Raw genomic sequence first — 12,547 nt, 5'->3', positions numbered from 1 at the left:
TCAATTCTAGATGTGAGACATGTGTCCCTCAAAAGAGCCTTAAAAATCTTGATAAGAAAAGAATAATGTCCTTTCAAATGTGATATCAGCAGCAATAAGGAAATGATGCAAGGAAGTTTCCAACTAGGATGAGCACCTCTACCTCACGGGAAGAGTTCCCACTCTGAGGACCAAGGCAAGCACCAAACAAACCTATTATGGCATCAACCATTACTAAGTGAAGAGGGCAATTCCGTCAAAGAGGCACACCTCCATGCTTTCAAAACACACATACCAATAAGTGAAATAGTTCAAGAGGTTTTATAGATATCTTTCATGTTCCCATATATTAATGCCAATATAGGGATTCAATTAGCAGATCTTCAATGTTGATGAGGTAAGAACATAATTGATCAAGTCAGTGAAGTAAAAGTCCAAGGAGAATTGTCCAAAATTTTCAAGGCACAAATAAATACATGTTCTCCAAAGCACCCAAACAATTTACAAAAGTATGAAAATTTGTCACGCTTGCATTTTGGAATGAGTTTTTCTCTAAGGAAGTATTGTAAATTAAATGCTTAATTGGATTATGATTAGTCCATCCTATTATCACATTGATCAGATGTTCATGATGACCAAAATATATATCAAAACATTCATGAAAGATAGCTTTGGGAGGAAACTAGTCAAAAAGATCATTTTCATAAAGACAGTGCAAAAAAATCATTCCATTATTTTGTGCTTCTTAAATATCTACTTTCTTCCAAAAGTTTCCAAAAGACCCTCAGTCAAACTAAACTACATGTCAAGTAGATGCCAAATAAGAGTGCTCCTCCCTCTTTCTCTTGTATTACAAAAGCTTACAATGAAGATAAATGCAATCATAATTTATTATCTTGCCAAGAAGGTGGCCTTTCCATCAAGCCATCACAATGGCCTTCTCTGATCTAGCCATCATTTTTGGCCTTCTATGATTAGAAACATAGACTCACAAAGTCAGTTCCTTGCAAAATAATCATCTTCTTCCCTCTTTGTCATCCGTTCTTCTTTTTGTACAAGAATCGCAACAACATGTAGAGCTCTTCAAAAACATGTGTATACTTGTCTTTAAAAGAGTTCTATTTACAAAGGTCCATGCATGGTTCAGATATGGCATATGACTTCTTCGATGTCTTCTCCGAGACTAGTGATAATAATTGGTGAGCAAAGATGCTACTACAAAACTTAGTAGACATTATTAAAACATGAAGTGATACCATGAATACGTAGAGCTCGAAGAGAGCCATAGAGGAGCATAGTAGCTATCGAGATTTTTGTTGGTGGGGACGGGGGGAGGGAGAGAGAGAGATAGATAGATAGATAGATAGTTCTATTATCGTCCTGGGAGGTCAAATATGACCTATGGGACCAAATGAACATGTCACGTGGTGTGAGTGGAGTTCATAAGTGACGAGAGAGAGAGAGAGAGAGAGAGAGAGAGAGAGAGAGAGAGAGAGTCTTTTGAGAGGGAGAAGCCTTGCTTAACAAGCCACAATTAGCCTTCTGTGCAGCAATGATTTGCATTTTTGACCCTCTTTTGCTCCTCTATTCAAAAAGTATTCAACACAAAAGTTGTAGAGGATGTTGTTTCTAGTTGAGAAAGTGGGCCATGTTTAACGACTAGCTCTCTATCATGAGATATTTTGAAAAAAGTCTCACTGTGTCTCTTTTTGGTAGTTAAGCCACTTCTAGACCTTTCCTTTAGTTCTTTACCCACTACTTTTCTCTTGAGGAGAATCCACCACTCCTCCATAATAGGTGTGTGTGCATAGATAATTAGAGGGTTTAATACAAAGCAAATGTATTGAATACTTTGCTATCAATCACGATTAAAGCATGCAAACATGGATGCTAGAAAAGATAACAAGCAATGATAATGGACAAGAAACGCATGTTTGTGTTGGCTATGGTGCTCGATTCAATTGCCTCGTGTTTGAAATCCAAGCTATTGCAATACACTCCTCTACACAGTAGAAAACAATAGGAAATACCTCTAAGAGGCACATCAGTGGGGAAGAGGCTCTATTGAACAGAATCAAAACAACATTAAAAACCCTAACCTATTTATGGCACCACCCTATAGGGTTAAGGAAATAGAATATTGTATAGATTGGATGGTATCCCTAAGGCTAAACCTCTATCCTCATCATCATCAACCTCAGTGAGACCATGCGTCCCATCCATGAAATCATGTAAATCTTCTTGGTCATCAAATGCACATAGGTTCACTAAGAATGTCACTAGGCATGGATATTAATCTTGCTCAAAAGGATAAGCTTGTGCAATTGGAGAGATGTTCTCTACTGAGTAGGGATCAGTCATGGTCAAGAGACGTATCAGGCATTCTAAATTCCTCAAAAAAATTCTCACACGCTAGTGTATCTACCAAATTCCATTTAGAGATAAGCACAGGGTAGACCATGTGAAACACTTGAGAAAAGTAAAGAGGGTACCCCTCACCCAAGGTAGAGTGGATGAATCTGGTGTACCAGCCATATCTATACACATAGATAGATTTTGATTAGTTTGCAAATATTGTAAGGGTTGTGTCATTATGCATGATGTGTTGTTATGAGTTTTGATTTATGGACTAGATGTTATAGGTTTCAATCTTTTTTTTGGTGGCTCTTGCTCTTTTACTCTCTTTTTTTCTTAGTTTAATATAGGGCTATATATATACATTCCCTAAGATTGGGAGGTTAAGGGGTCAGGGAGGAAGGTTAAGAGAGAAGCAAACGAATGGTGAATGTCAATAAACACTCCCCCCTTTCTTGGGTAGATCATACCTTTTGGAAGGATGTCGTCACCTTTTGAAACCACTTGTTCCATGTTGTAATGGGTGAATACTTTGACCAATAGTTTTCCACCACCCTAGGCGCTTCGTCAAGTTGCAAGGGTGGTAAGGTACTCTCCCATGATCTTACTTGCAATGTTGCTTTAGGTGATGATTTTACAATGGGAGGTGCTAATTCTTTCTTGTTTTTATGGATATGTATGATGGTAGATGGAGGTTGTGAAGAAGCTTGTATTTCTATGGATGAACTATACAAAGGGCTAGAAGCTTCATTTGACCTCTCTATTCCTCAGCTAGGTGATACAAATCGTTCTCCAAACTAGCTCTGGAACAGGTACGTAGTATTCCATGATTTTTGCCTTTCCATGATCTTCAATCAGCTTCATAGTTACAAGATTTGACTCACGTGAATCTGTAGGTGACAGGGAAGAACACAATTTGTTTAGGTACCTAGATTTGATCATTTTTTTCATAGTAGACTTGGGCTTCCAATAGTCGTTTAGGAATCCAATACAATGTTTTCTTACATTTCTTGGGGCGAGTGTGGCGTCTCTTATGAGGCTTCTGTTTTGAACCAGATTGAGCATCAAAAGTGGTCATTAACGAATCTTTAGGGACCCATTTTTATGTTTCCCTTATCAAATCATGTTGAGCCTTGGGTGCCTCATTCTTTGTTTCAGCCATAGAAGTTGAAGCTCTAGAGGATTGTACTACAGGCACATATGTTTTAACCTCTCGGATCTGCAATGTTTTGTTCTTTGTTCCCTCAAGAGTTTATAACTTAGGGTTGTGGCTTGAGTGGTAGGGCTGAGAGTTGGTTTTTGTGTTGTGATACTCCCAATTCCCCAAATAGTACACTTGGTTGCAGACATCCACTTACGTCCCGAGTTTATGTTGCCCTCCATAGCCCCTACAGGCATGACCAAAAAGCTTTGAGTGATGGCCCCATTGTCATAACTGAATGAAGTGTGCAAGACTTTGAAGATAGTAGTTTTCTTCTTGTTAATACCCTTGACTTAGATGGCACTCTTAGATAAAGATGGCTTTCCTAACTGACACCACACTCCATAGGATAGCAGATTATGTTTAGCTCTTGTGTCCAATAAAGCGTTATACATCACTTTTCCACAGGTGCTATTTAACTCGATGGGGTATCATAGAGGTGGGTCAGAGTCTACCAAATCATCCCCTAATTCAGCTTGAAATGAATGTGTAACTCCAAGTTTGACCTCTTGTTGGCGTCTAATACGTTGTTGTTGCTCTTGAGCCTCGACTTGAGCTTGTATCTTTTTCAATTTTTCTAGTGTCTTGGCTACCTTCTTCTAATGGATGGCACGTAGCTCCTCTTGGCTTAAAGAATCATAGTATCTTTTAAATTTACTCCCATTAAGGAGACAAATGGTTTCAACTCCATCAAGAGTTTCTACACGAATGGTACCTTGTGGGGTGATTTTGCATACCCTATATGATCCTTTTTCTGCATATTTCAGGTTTTTCTTTTCATTACGCACTCCATATATAATTACTTTATCCCCAACCTTGATATCCCTTGTTCTTTAAATGACGATCAAACCATTTCTTTCTCCTATCTTTATCCACAAGTGCATTTTGCATAGCCAATTGCTTCTCTTCACCTAACCTCTCAAGGATATATAAACACTCAACTAAAGGGTTACCATCGCAACCTTCTTGTGAAGCTACTTGAAGACTAGGAACGACAAACTCCCATGGCATAACTGCTTCTTTGCCATATACCATCTTGCAAGCCGTACGATAAGCCCATAGATCTTCCGTCAGCTTCAAATCCCAATCTGTGCGATGAGCCTCCACCGTTTTGGTTAAAATAGAGATCAAAGTCTTGTTGGTAATTTCGACTTGGCCATTTTCTTGTGGATAATAAGGTGTAGACTTATGTTGGGATGTCATGAATCTTGTCGTGAGTTCCTTTATTACTTCATTTATAAAATGGTTACCATTGTCACAATTTCAAAGGGACAACCAAATTGTGTAATAATGTTCTCAAAGAGAAACCTAGCGGTTGAACTTGCATCAGACTTGCGTGTCGCCTTAGCTTTCGTCCATTTTGTCACATAGTCAGTGGCAACAATAATGTATCGGGATTGAGTGTTACGAGTTGTCGGATTAATTGGATCTACAAATTCTAAACCCCATTTTTCAAAAGGTTGGGTAACTTTAATAGGATGTAAGGGCATCTTATCCTTCCACTATGTGGTCTTGTAAAGTTGGCATTCATCACACCCTTTTGCAAAAAGTGATGCATCTTTGAATAAGATGGGCCACCAATAGCCTGATTGCAACACCTTTCTAGGAGTTAGTTTCCTTGAAAAATGTCCTCCAGCTATGCCCATATGTGCTTCTTGCAATATGTACAAATACTCATCCTCAAGCACAAAGTCTAAGAATATCGTCCTTCCCTAGCTTGTAGAGAGTTCTTGCAATTATAGAATAAGGTTCACATTCCTTTGATAGCTTCCGAGCTATATCCTTATGCAGCTCCTTGGATGGAAAATCATTAACTAAAAATTTTACAATATTCTCACTCCATTCATGCATGGTCTTGACTAGGAATAGGGAATTATCGAGCAATTCATCATCAATGCCAGTAGGGGCTTCACCATTGGGTATGCAAATGATCGGCCATGACATGTCTTTTATCGAGTCTCACCACGACAATAAAATCAAACTCAAGCAAAATTAATAACCATGGTGCCATTCTTTCCATGGAACATGATTTGTTTACTAGATACAACATCGCTTGATGATCCACATAAAAAACAAACTTGCTGGCAAGAAGGTTAGCGGAATTTATTTACTGCATAAATCATAGCTAAACCTCCTTGCTCTGTAGTGGTGTAGTTCCTTTCAGCATCATTCAATTGGCTACTTGCAAAGTTGATAGGGTAGTCCAATTTATGTTCTCCTGGTTGAGCTAGAACGCACCCAATTGCAAAGTTTGATGTATCAATATGCACATGGAAAATTACATTCCAATCAAGCACTCATAGGATTGGGGCACTTGTCAAGGCCCTTTTTAATAACTCATAAGAATGGTCACACTCCGCGGTCTAGTGAAACACAATAAGAAGCTTGTACAATCGACGAGGTATCTCGGCAAAGTTTAAAATAAACCGTCAATAATGACTAACATGGCCCATGAACCTTTGAACTCCTTTATAGTTTGTAGGTGTTGACAAATTGGAAATGGCTTTCATTTTGACTTCATCTGTGGAAAGTCCATTCTTGGAAACTATATGTTCTAAAATGACTTCATGTTTAACCCAAAATTGGCATTTGAAAGGGTTCAATGAGATGCGATACAATTTGCACTGTTCAAACACTTTACGTAAACATGATAGATGTTCTCTCCGAGAAGAATAAACACAAAGGTCATCTAAAAAAGATTTGCAAAAATCCCTTAAGTATTTCCTAAAAGCAGTGTTTATTAATCTTTGGAATGTAGCAGAGGCATTGGTTAATTCAACTTAAGCCAAAATCCATAACACGAAATGCAACCACTCCAAATTCTGTTATAAAAGCAGTTTTAGCTTGGTCCTCTAGCGCAATTGTGATTTGATTGTAGCCAGAGTACCCATCTAAAAATCTATAAGCTTCCTTTCCTACAACTCTTTCAAGCGCATGTTCCGAATATGGCAAGGGGTAATGGTCTATCGTAGTGGATGCATTAACCTTCTTGAGATCCACGCACACTTTGAGTTTCCCGTTCTTTTTTGGCACAGTAACTATTGGAGGCACCCATTCTAAGTGCTCAATAGGGTATATGAATCCACGTTTGCTAAGCTTTTTGAGTTCTTCCTTAACAATCTTTGCATACTTGGACTCATTGGGTAGGGTCTTTGTGGACTGGTTTAGGAGTGCTAATCATTGGAATTGTATGTTGCACTACGGAGGTGGAACGCCCTTCATGTCGTGAAATGTCCAAGAAAATATGTCCCTAAATTCCTTGAGGAGCTCGTTAAGTACATATTCCTCCGTCTCTGTCACAACCCTATACACTCCTCTGTGGTGTAGGATTTGAAATGCTCAGGTGTAGGGTGTAAGTCCATTGGATCTTGTTGTGTTGTGGACTGTGATTTTGCTTCTGCTTTCCTTTGTTATTGAGCTAACTCTTGGTTTTGGCATCTCCTTATAGTACGGCTTAACTTTGGCTTCTCTACAACCTCTAATTGTGCAATGTCAAAGGGTTGTGGATTGCACCACATGACACTTTGAAGGTATTTGCCCCAATTATCTAACAAATTTTGATGAGCATCACATACCCCCACATAATTAAGCCATTATATGGTAGATTTATTTTCATTTATCCTAGCACACGCATTTGCTTGATATCGTCGCCTCTTATATCTCTTACTTCTCTTGTCTTTTTTTTTTTAATGGTCTATTTCCAATGCAGAGTCACTAGGTGAATCGCTACTCATATCTTCTCGTCTCCAGTATAGATTGTCAATTAGGGTATCAATGGGCCCTTAATGGTTTGTTTCCATATTTGCACCAGTATTCTATTTAGTTTCTTCATCCTTAGAGTCAATTTCAATTGATGATTTTGACTCCAAATCGTGTGGGCTATAGTCTTCTGAGACTCTACTGGTTTCAATGTTAGTCAAGCCTTCAACTTGTAGGTCATTGAGAGCTATATGCATTGCTCCTATCATATTTAAAGGTACAAGTTGTGGCACTTCATCCCCCTCAGGCATTACCCGGGTCGTTCCTCTATTTCCCCAAGTGTTTACGATTGTCGCTAGGTGGACCCAGTCCACATTTTCTAACTCAACCATCCCATGTAGAACATACATATAAGGGGAATCTTCCCCAACATCGTTGTTTTTTTTTACACATGTAACAATACTGCAATGGGGCTGAGTGAATTGCGGTGTCAGATCGATGGTCAATTATAAATCTGTTTCCTAGAGGATGTGCTCGACCAATTACAAGATCAAATCGAATGACAAAGTCTTGGAGCTGTAAGTAGACATGGTTTTTAGAACATTCACGCACCATTTTCTCTTCCCTCATGAAAGGACGTTCTAAGATCATCTCAGACATAATGTGCTTGGAAAAATCTATAACAATGAAGGTGTGCCTTACCTTGTGTCCAAGGACCTTGATCTTGAGATCTTCTAGCATCCCAATAGGTTTGATGATAGTCCCATTGGCCATCTTTACCACTATGTTTGTAGTCCCAAGGTGAGGTCCCGCCATAGATTCCCAACATTTTTTTAGTAACAATGATGACCCCAACGCCTTCATCAAGGATTCCCTTCACAATTAATCCTTTATAATGATTGGTAGGGTTGCATTGGATTCATTGCCTTCAAAGTATTGTCTCAACTTGTTAACAGGTATTTCAACAACAAAGTTCTCTAGGTTGGGTTGTGGATCTAATTTTTCATCCTCTATTGGCACTCCGTTAGCCCTATCCATCTGTGAAAATTGTGATAGCCCAAATTTCAGTTCTTCGTTGAGAAAAGCTCAAAGAGCTAGGAATAGCTCGGGGTCTCCATATAGTTTAGACATGATGGTGGTTCTAGCTTTTGAAGCCATGAAATCCATCAATTTGGCAATATTTAACGGTACTTTTTAGGCTTCAATTCCTTGACATGGGGAAGATGGAATCTCTTTTCTTCAATAGGGTCAAGTAATCCCTCTGTGAACATTCTCTCCAACAAGAAGGGAGTATGCCCACTTTCCAATGACTTAAAGTCACTTTCTTCTTGGATAACACTAGGTATGGCTAGTGGTCTATGGTCCTTATGAGTTTGATTTTGTGTAGGAAACATTGTGTCTGTAATCTGGATCTACCTAGGTTTGGCTCTAGCTCCCTTTGGGTCTCTTCTACCAACTCCTTAATTGCTTGATTTGGTCAGTCTCCTCTATAGGGTTTGGGTAAATTCTGATCTTCTTCTAGGCTCCTTGGGTTCTTGCCATTGTGGCTCATGAGGATCCTCCTTGTTTTTTTCTTTCCTAATGGCCGTTTTAGTCTCCATGGTCTCATCTGAATCAAAATCATCTTCAAGGTCACTCATATACATGGGGTCGTCACCAGTGCTCATGTTGGTCTTTGAACTGGGGTTTGATGTTGCTGCCTTTCGCGATCTCTTCCTTCATGTTTTCTTCTTCTTCTTGGATTGGGCAGTTGATGTTGTGTCTCTTTCTTCAAGAATATAATTTTGGTTTTGGAGCATCGATCATGTGAGTATATTTGTTGGTACCACATGTGTACATTGTGATGAAGCCTCCGTAATCTTAATTAAGTTCAATGGCATAATCTTTGGCGCATTGGAAATATTAGGACATTGAACTATTAAATGATCTATGCCACATTGATTACACATGAGTATTGGCATTGTAGATGTGCTCCATTGATTGGTCTGCCCTAGAGTGGCATTCTTTTGTAGTCTAATAGGACACTCAGCTACACAATGTGGACCTCCACACTCATAGCATTGAAGAGGTGGTCTCTTGGTAGTGAGATTGATATTTGGCCTCTTGTTGCAAGAGCAGCTACTTGATAGACGGGTTTGACTTGTTCCCAGTAGTCCTCTATGTAGTATTGTGGACACTCCTAAAGTGCATCAATTCCATAGGCAATACTAGGATCTTTATCATCCTCACAATCCACGCAAGCACTAGATGACTCGCAATCCACTGGGTTCACAGGAGTGGCTCTCGGGTGTGAAGGTTGTGCTCCTAACATTGGAGGTGGTAATGGTGTTGTTTGCACAACATTTTGGGCCCTAGGGACCATGTATTGTGATGGTTGTTCAAGATGTAAGACAAGGGAAGCTATAACCTAGGAGTCCACCACCCAACCACCCACTATATAGCATGGCCCCTGGCCCTTTGCCCTAGTTGGACTCCCTTTCCACATTGCCTAGCCCGGCCTTGCCCTTGTCTAGCCTAGCCTTGCCGGTGTCCTGACATTACTCCCCCCTTAAGAAGAGTTTTCGTCCTCGAAAACAAAAGTGGGAAACTTCTTCTTAAGAGCACTAGTGTTTTCCCAAGTGGCACCTTCATCAGGTTGTTCTTTCCACTTGATTAAGGCTTGTTGACATACATGATGATGTGTACGTAACTCATGATAATCGAGAACACGTTCAGGTTCATGCGGTAAGGTAGGAGGTTCAATGTAATCAGCCAAAATCTGTTAGGCAATGACATTGTCATCCCCATGTAACCGTTTACGTAAACGGCTTACATGAAACACCATATGAATACGAGAATGTGTAGGTAGCTATAATTTGTAAGCACGATCACGTACTTGCTTGAGTATTTTGAAAGTCCCACAATATCGGGGAGATAATTTAGGTGTCGGCCTAGTATTCAGACTTTATGAATGTTTTGGCACATGTAAAAATACTTCCTCCCCTTCCTCGAAGGTAGCTTGCCGACGTTTCCCATCAACAGTAAACAACCCCACCATAACTAGTGTTCAAAGTTGAGAACTTGATTTATACATGAAGAGACTACTCTTAGTCACAAGCATGCTTTAACTGATGTTAAGCAAACTGCAAGTAGATCAATAAATGCTTACTGATTGGATCGCTTGGTGCTAACATACGCACTTTGCATATCCTTTAGCACAAGATTACACTTTGTAATCTACCTATCCCCTTGGATAACTAACAGTACTGAGGTGTGATTTCCCTCACGATTTATAGACAGTCTTCCCAGATGGCTAGTAAATGGGAATCACAATGTTGTGTAACATTGTTGAGGAATCAACAATGTCCGGAAGAACCATCGTGGTTAACTTGAAAAATCCACAAACACCCAAATCAAGCCATGACATCTATTGGTGATTAGTAGACCCAAAAGTAATCTCATAGAGATACTGCACATAGAGTGCAAAATGCTTCATAAGCAACAACTTGAGGAATATGCATGCCGTTCCAAATCAGCCTTTGTTAAACACTAGGTCCCATAACACCTAGTGTGCATGCATTTAGCAAAAAACAAATCCGAACCTGTATATCCATGATCCTCTTTGCCAGTACTTATGGCGAATGTGATGTGCGTAGCACACAGTGAAGAGGAATGTAAATAGTTTCAAAAAGAAACTAAATACTTGCAGTGGTAATCGTTTTCCAGCCTTGCTGAAATGTTTGAACCATAATAGAAGATGAAACATTAATCACTTCTAGGGACAACAATGAAACTTCTTCATTAACCACGCAGAACCTTGCTATATGTATAAACAACCATCTGTAATGTTGTTTAGCAATACTTGTAGCTGAACAAGCCATTCTAAGTATCCGACAATTTCTGGCCACTGAAATTGCTCCTGATACGTCGTGATGAAAATGGTCTAGAAAACAGATTTGACCAGCACCAGGGACTTTGTCGTGACACATATTTGAAATAGTGGGCGCCAGTGTCAATCGCAGAGACTCATAGTCGCCACATGTGGAATATGTCTCTACTAAGGATGTCTGAAAAAAGAACATCCCACAAGTACACGATGTACTTGTGTGTGGAGGTGACTCTAAACACTCTGCGACAAGAGTGAGAGGGACCCTCATTCATTGCTCCACACTGGCTAAACCGAACTCCTTGAGCCCTAGACCATGTTGTATCCCATGTGACAACATGTGCCAAATCGAATCCTACAAGTGGATTCATAACAGGATAATGTACATTGGACACTACGCCCAAAATACTTTGTTCTGACATGCCCCAAGCATGACTCAGAAATATTCAAGTAGATTTATACGACTTGAAGGAACCAAGCAAAGCATTCTAAAAAATGGAGTAACACCAAATCAATAGATGCGTACCTGGAGATTTCAACTTAATGGTCACTTACCTGTAGGCAGGGGAGAATATCTCCCAGATGCAAAAAAACCAAGCAATATTGTACTGCAAACCCTGGGTGTTGCCTTCGCAATCCAAACCCATTGGGTAGAATCGACGTAGTCAAATCACTTGGTAAGACCCTTTGTAGAAACTGCTCGACTAGCAGGTAACGATAACCAACATAGTTAACCGTGTACATAATGATGTGAATCAACTTGAAAAGTTGAACTTTACTGCTATCACGTGATAGATTGCGGAATTCTTTCCTTGAAAGTATAACCGAAATAGATCAAACTGTGATCCTCAATGCCTATGGGGTGCTAAGTAAGCACCCGCTTGGTCATACCCCAAAACTATGATGCCATAGACACTCGTAGTGCTAGAGCAAGAAATCCACCCAAGTGAGATGCCTAACTCGTATCAACAACCATGCTGTCTGAACTGTTTGCTGCCTCTAGACTCCATGGTATAGATCAGCTGATGTGATTTCAAGAGTATCAAAAACTCAACTTGAGCGTCGTACTAGAAACATGTAGTGCGTGCAGAACACCCAAAAGATTTGTAATGGCAAGACTCTTGTTTGGCCATTAACATCAATGGGAACTCCATGGAATAGATCTGTTCAAGCTGGAGAACAATCACCCAAGAAATACCAACATTGGGTCTTACCCTAGGTCTGACAATGGCTCTTAGCCTGTGTGGCTCATAGCCCTTGTGCCAATAACAAATTAGTGTTCAATCGAGAAACCGATGAAGACTAATTGGAGTGGCGTCTTGGTCTCTTACTAGCTGAGAGTTGGAGCACCTTGGCTCAGGACTCACGAGCAAAACATGTATCAAAATATTCTTAAAAAGTTTTCATTATTCTTTGAGAGAAATAAGAAAGAGAGAAAAGAAGAGCAT

This window comes from Adiantum capillus-veneris, chromosome 12 (genome assembly GCF_014529385.1).
Source record: "Adiantum capillus-veneris isolate H3 chromosome 12, ASM1452938v2, whole genome shotgun sequence".
Lineage (NCBI taxonomy): Eukaryota > Viridiplantae > Streptophyta > Polypodiopsida > Polypodiales > Pteridaceae > Adiantum > Adiantum capillus-veneris.
Note: the sequence above shows the minus strand (reverse complement) of the source record.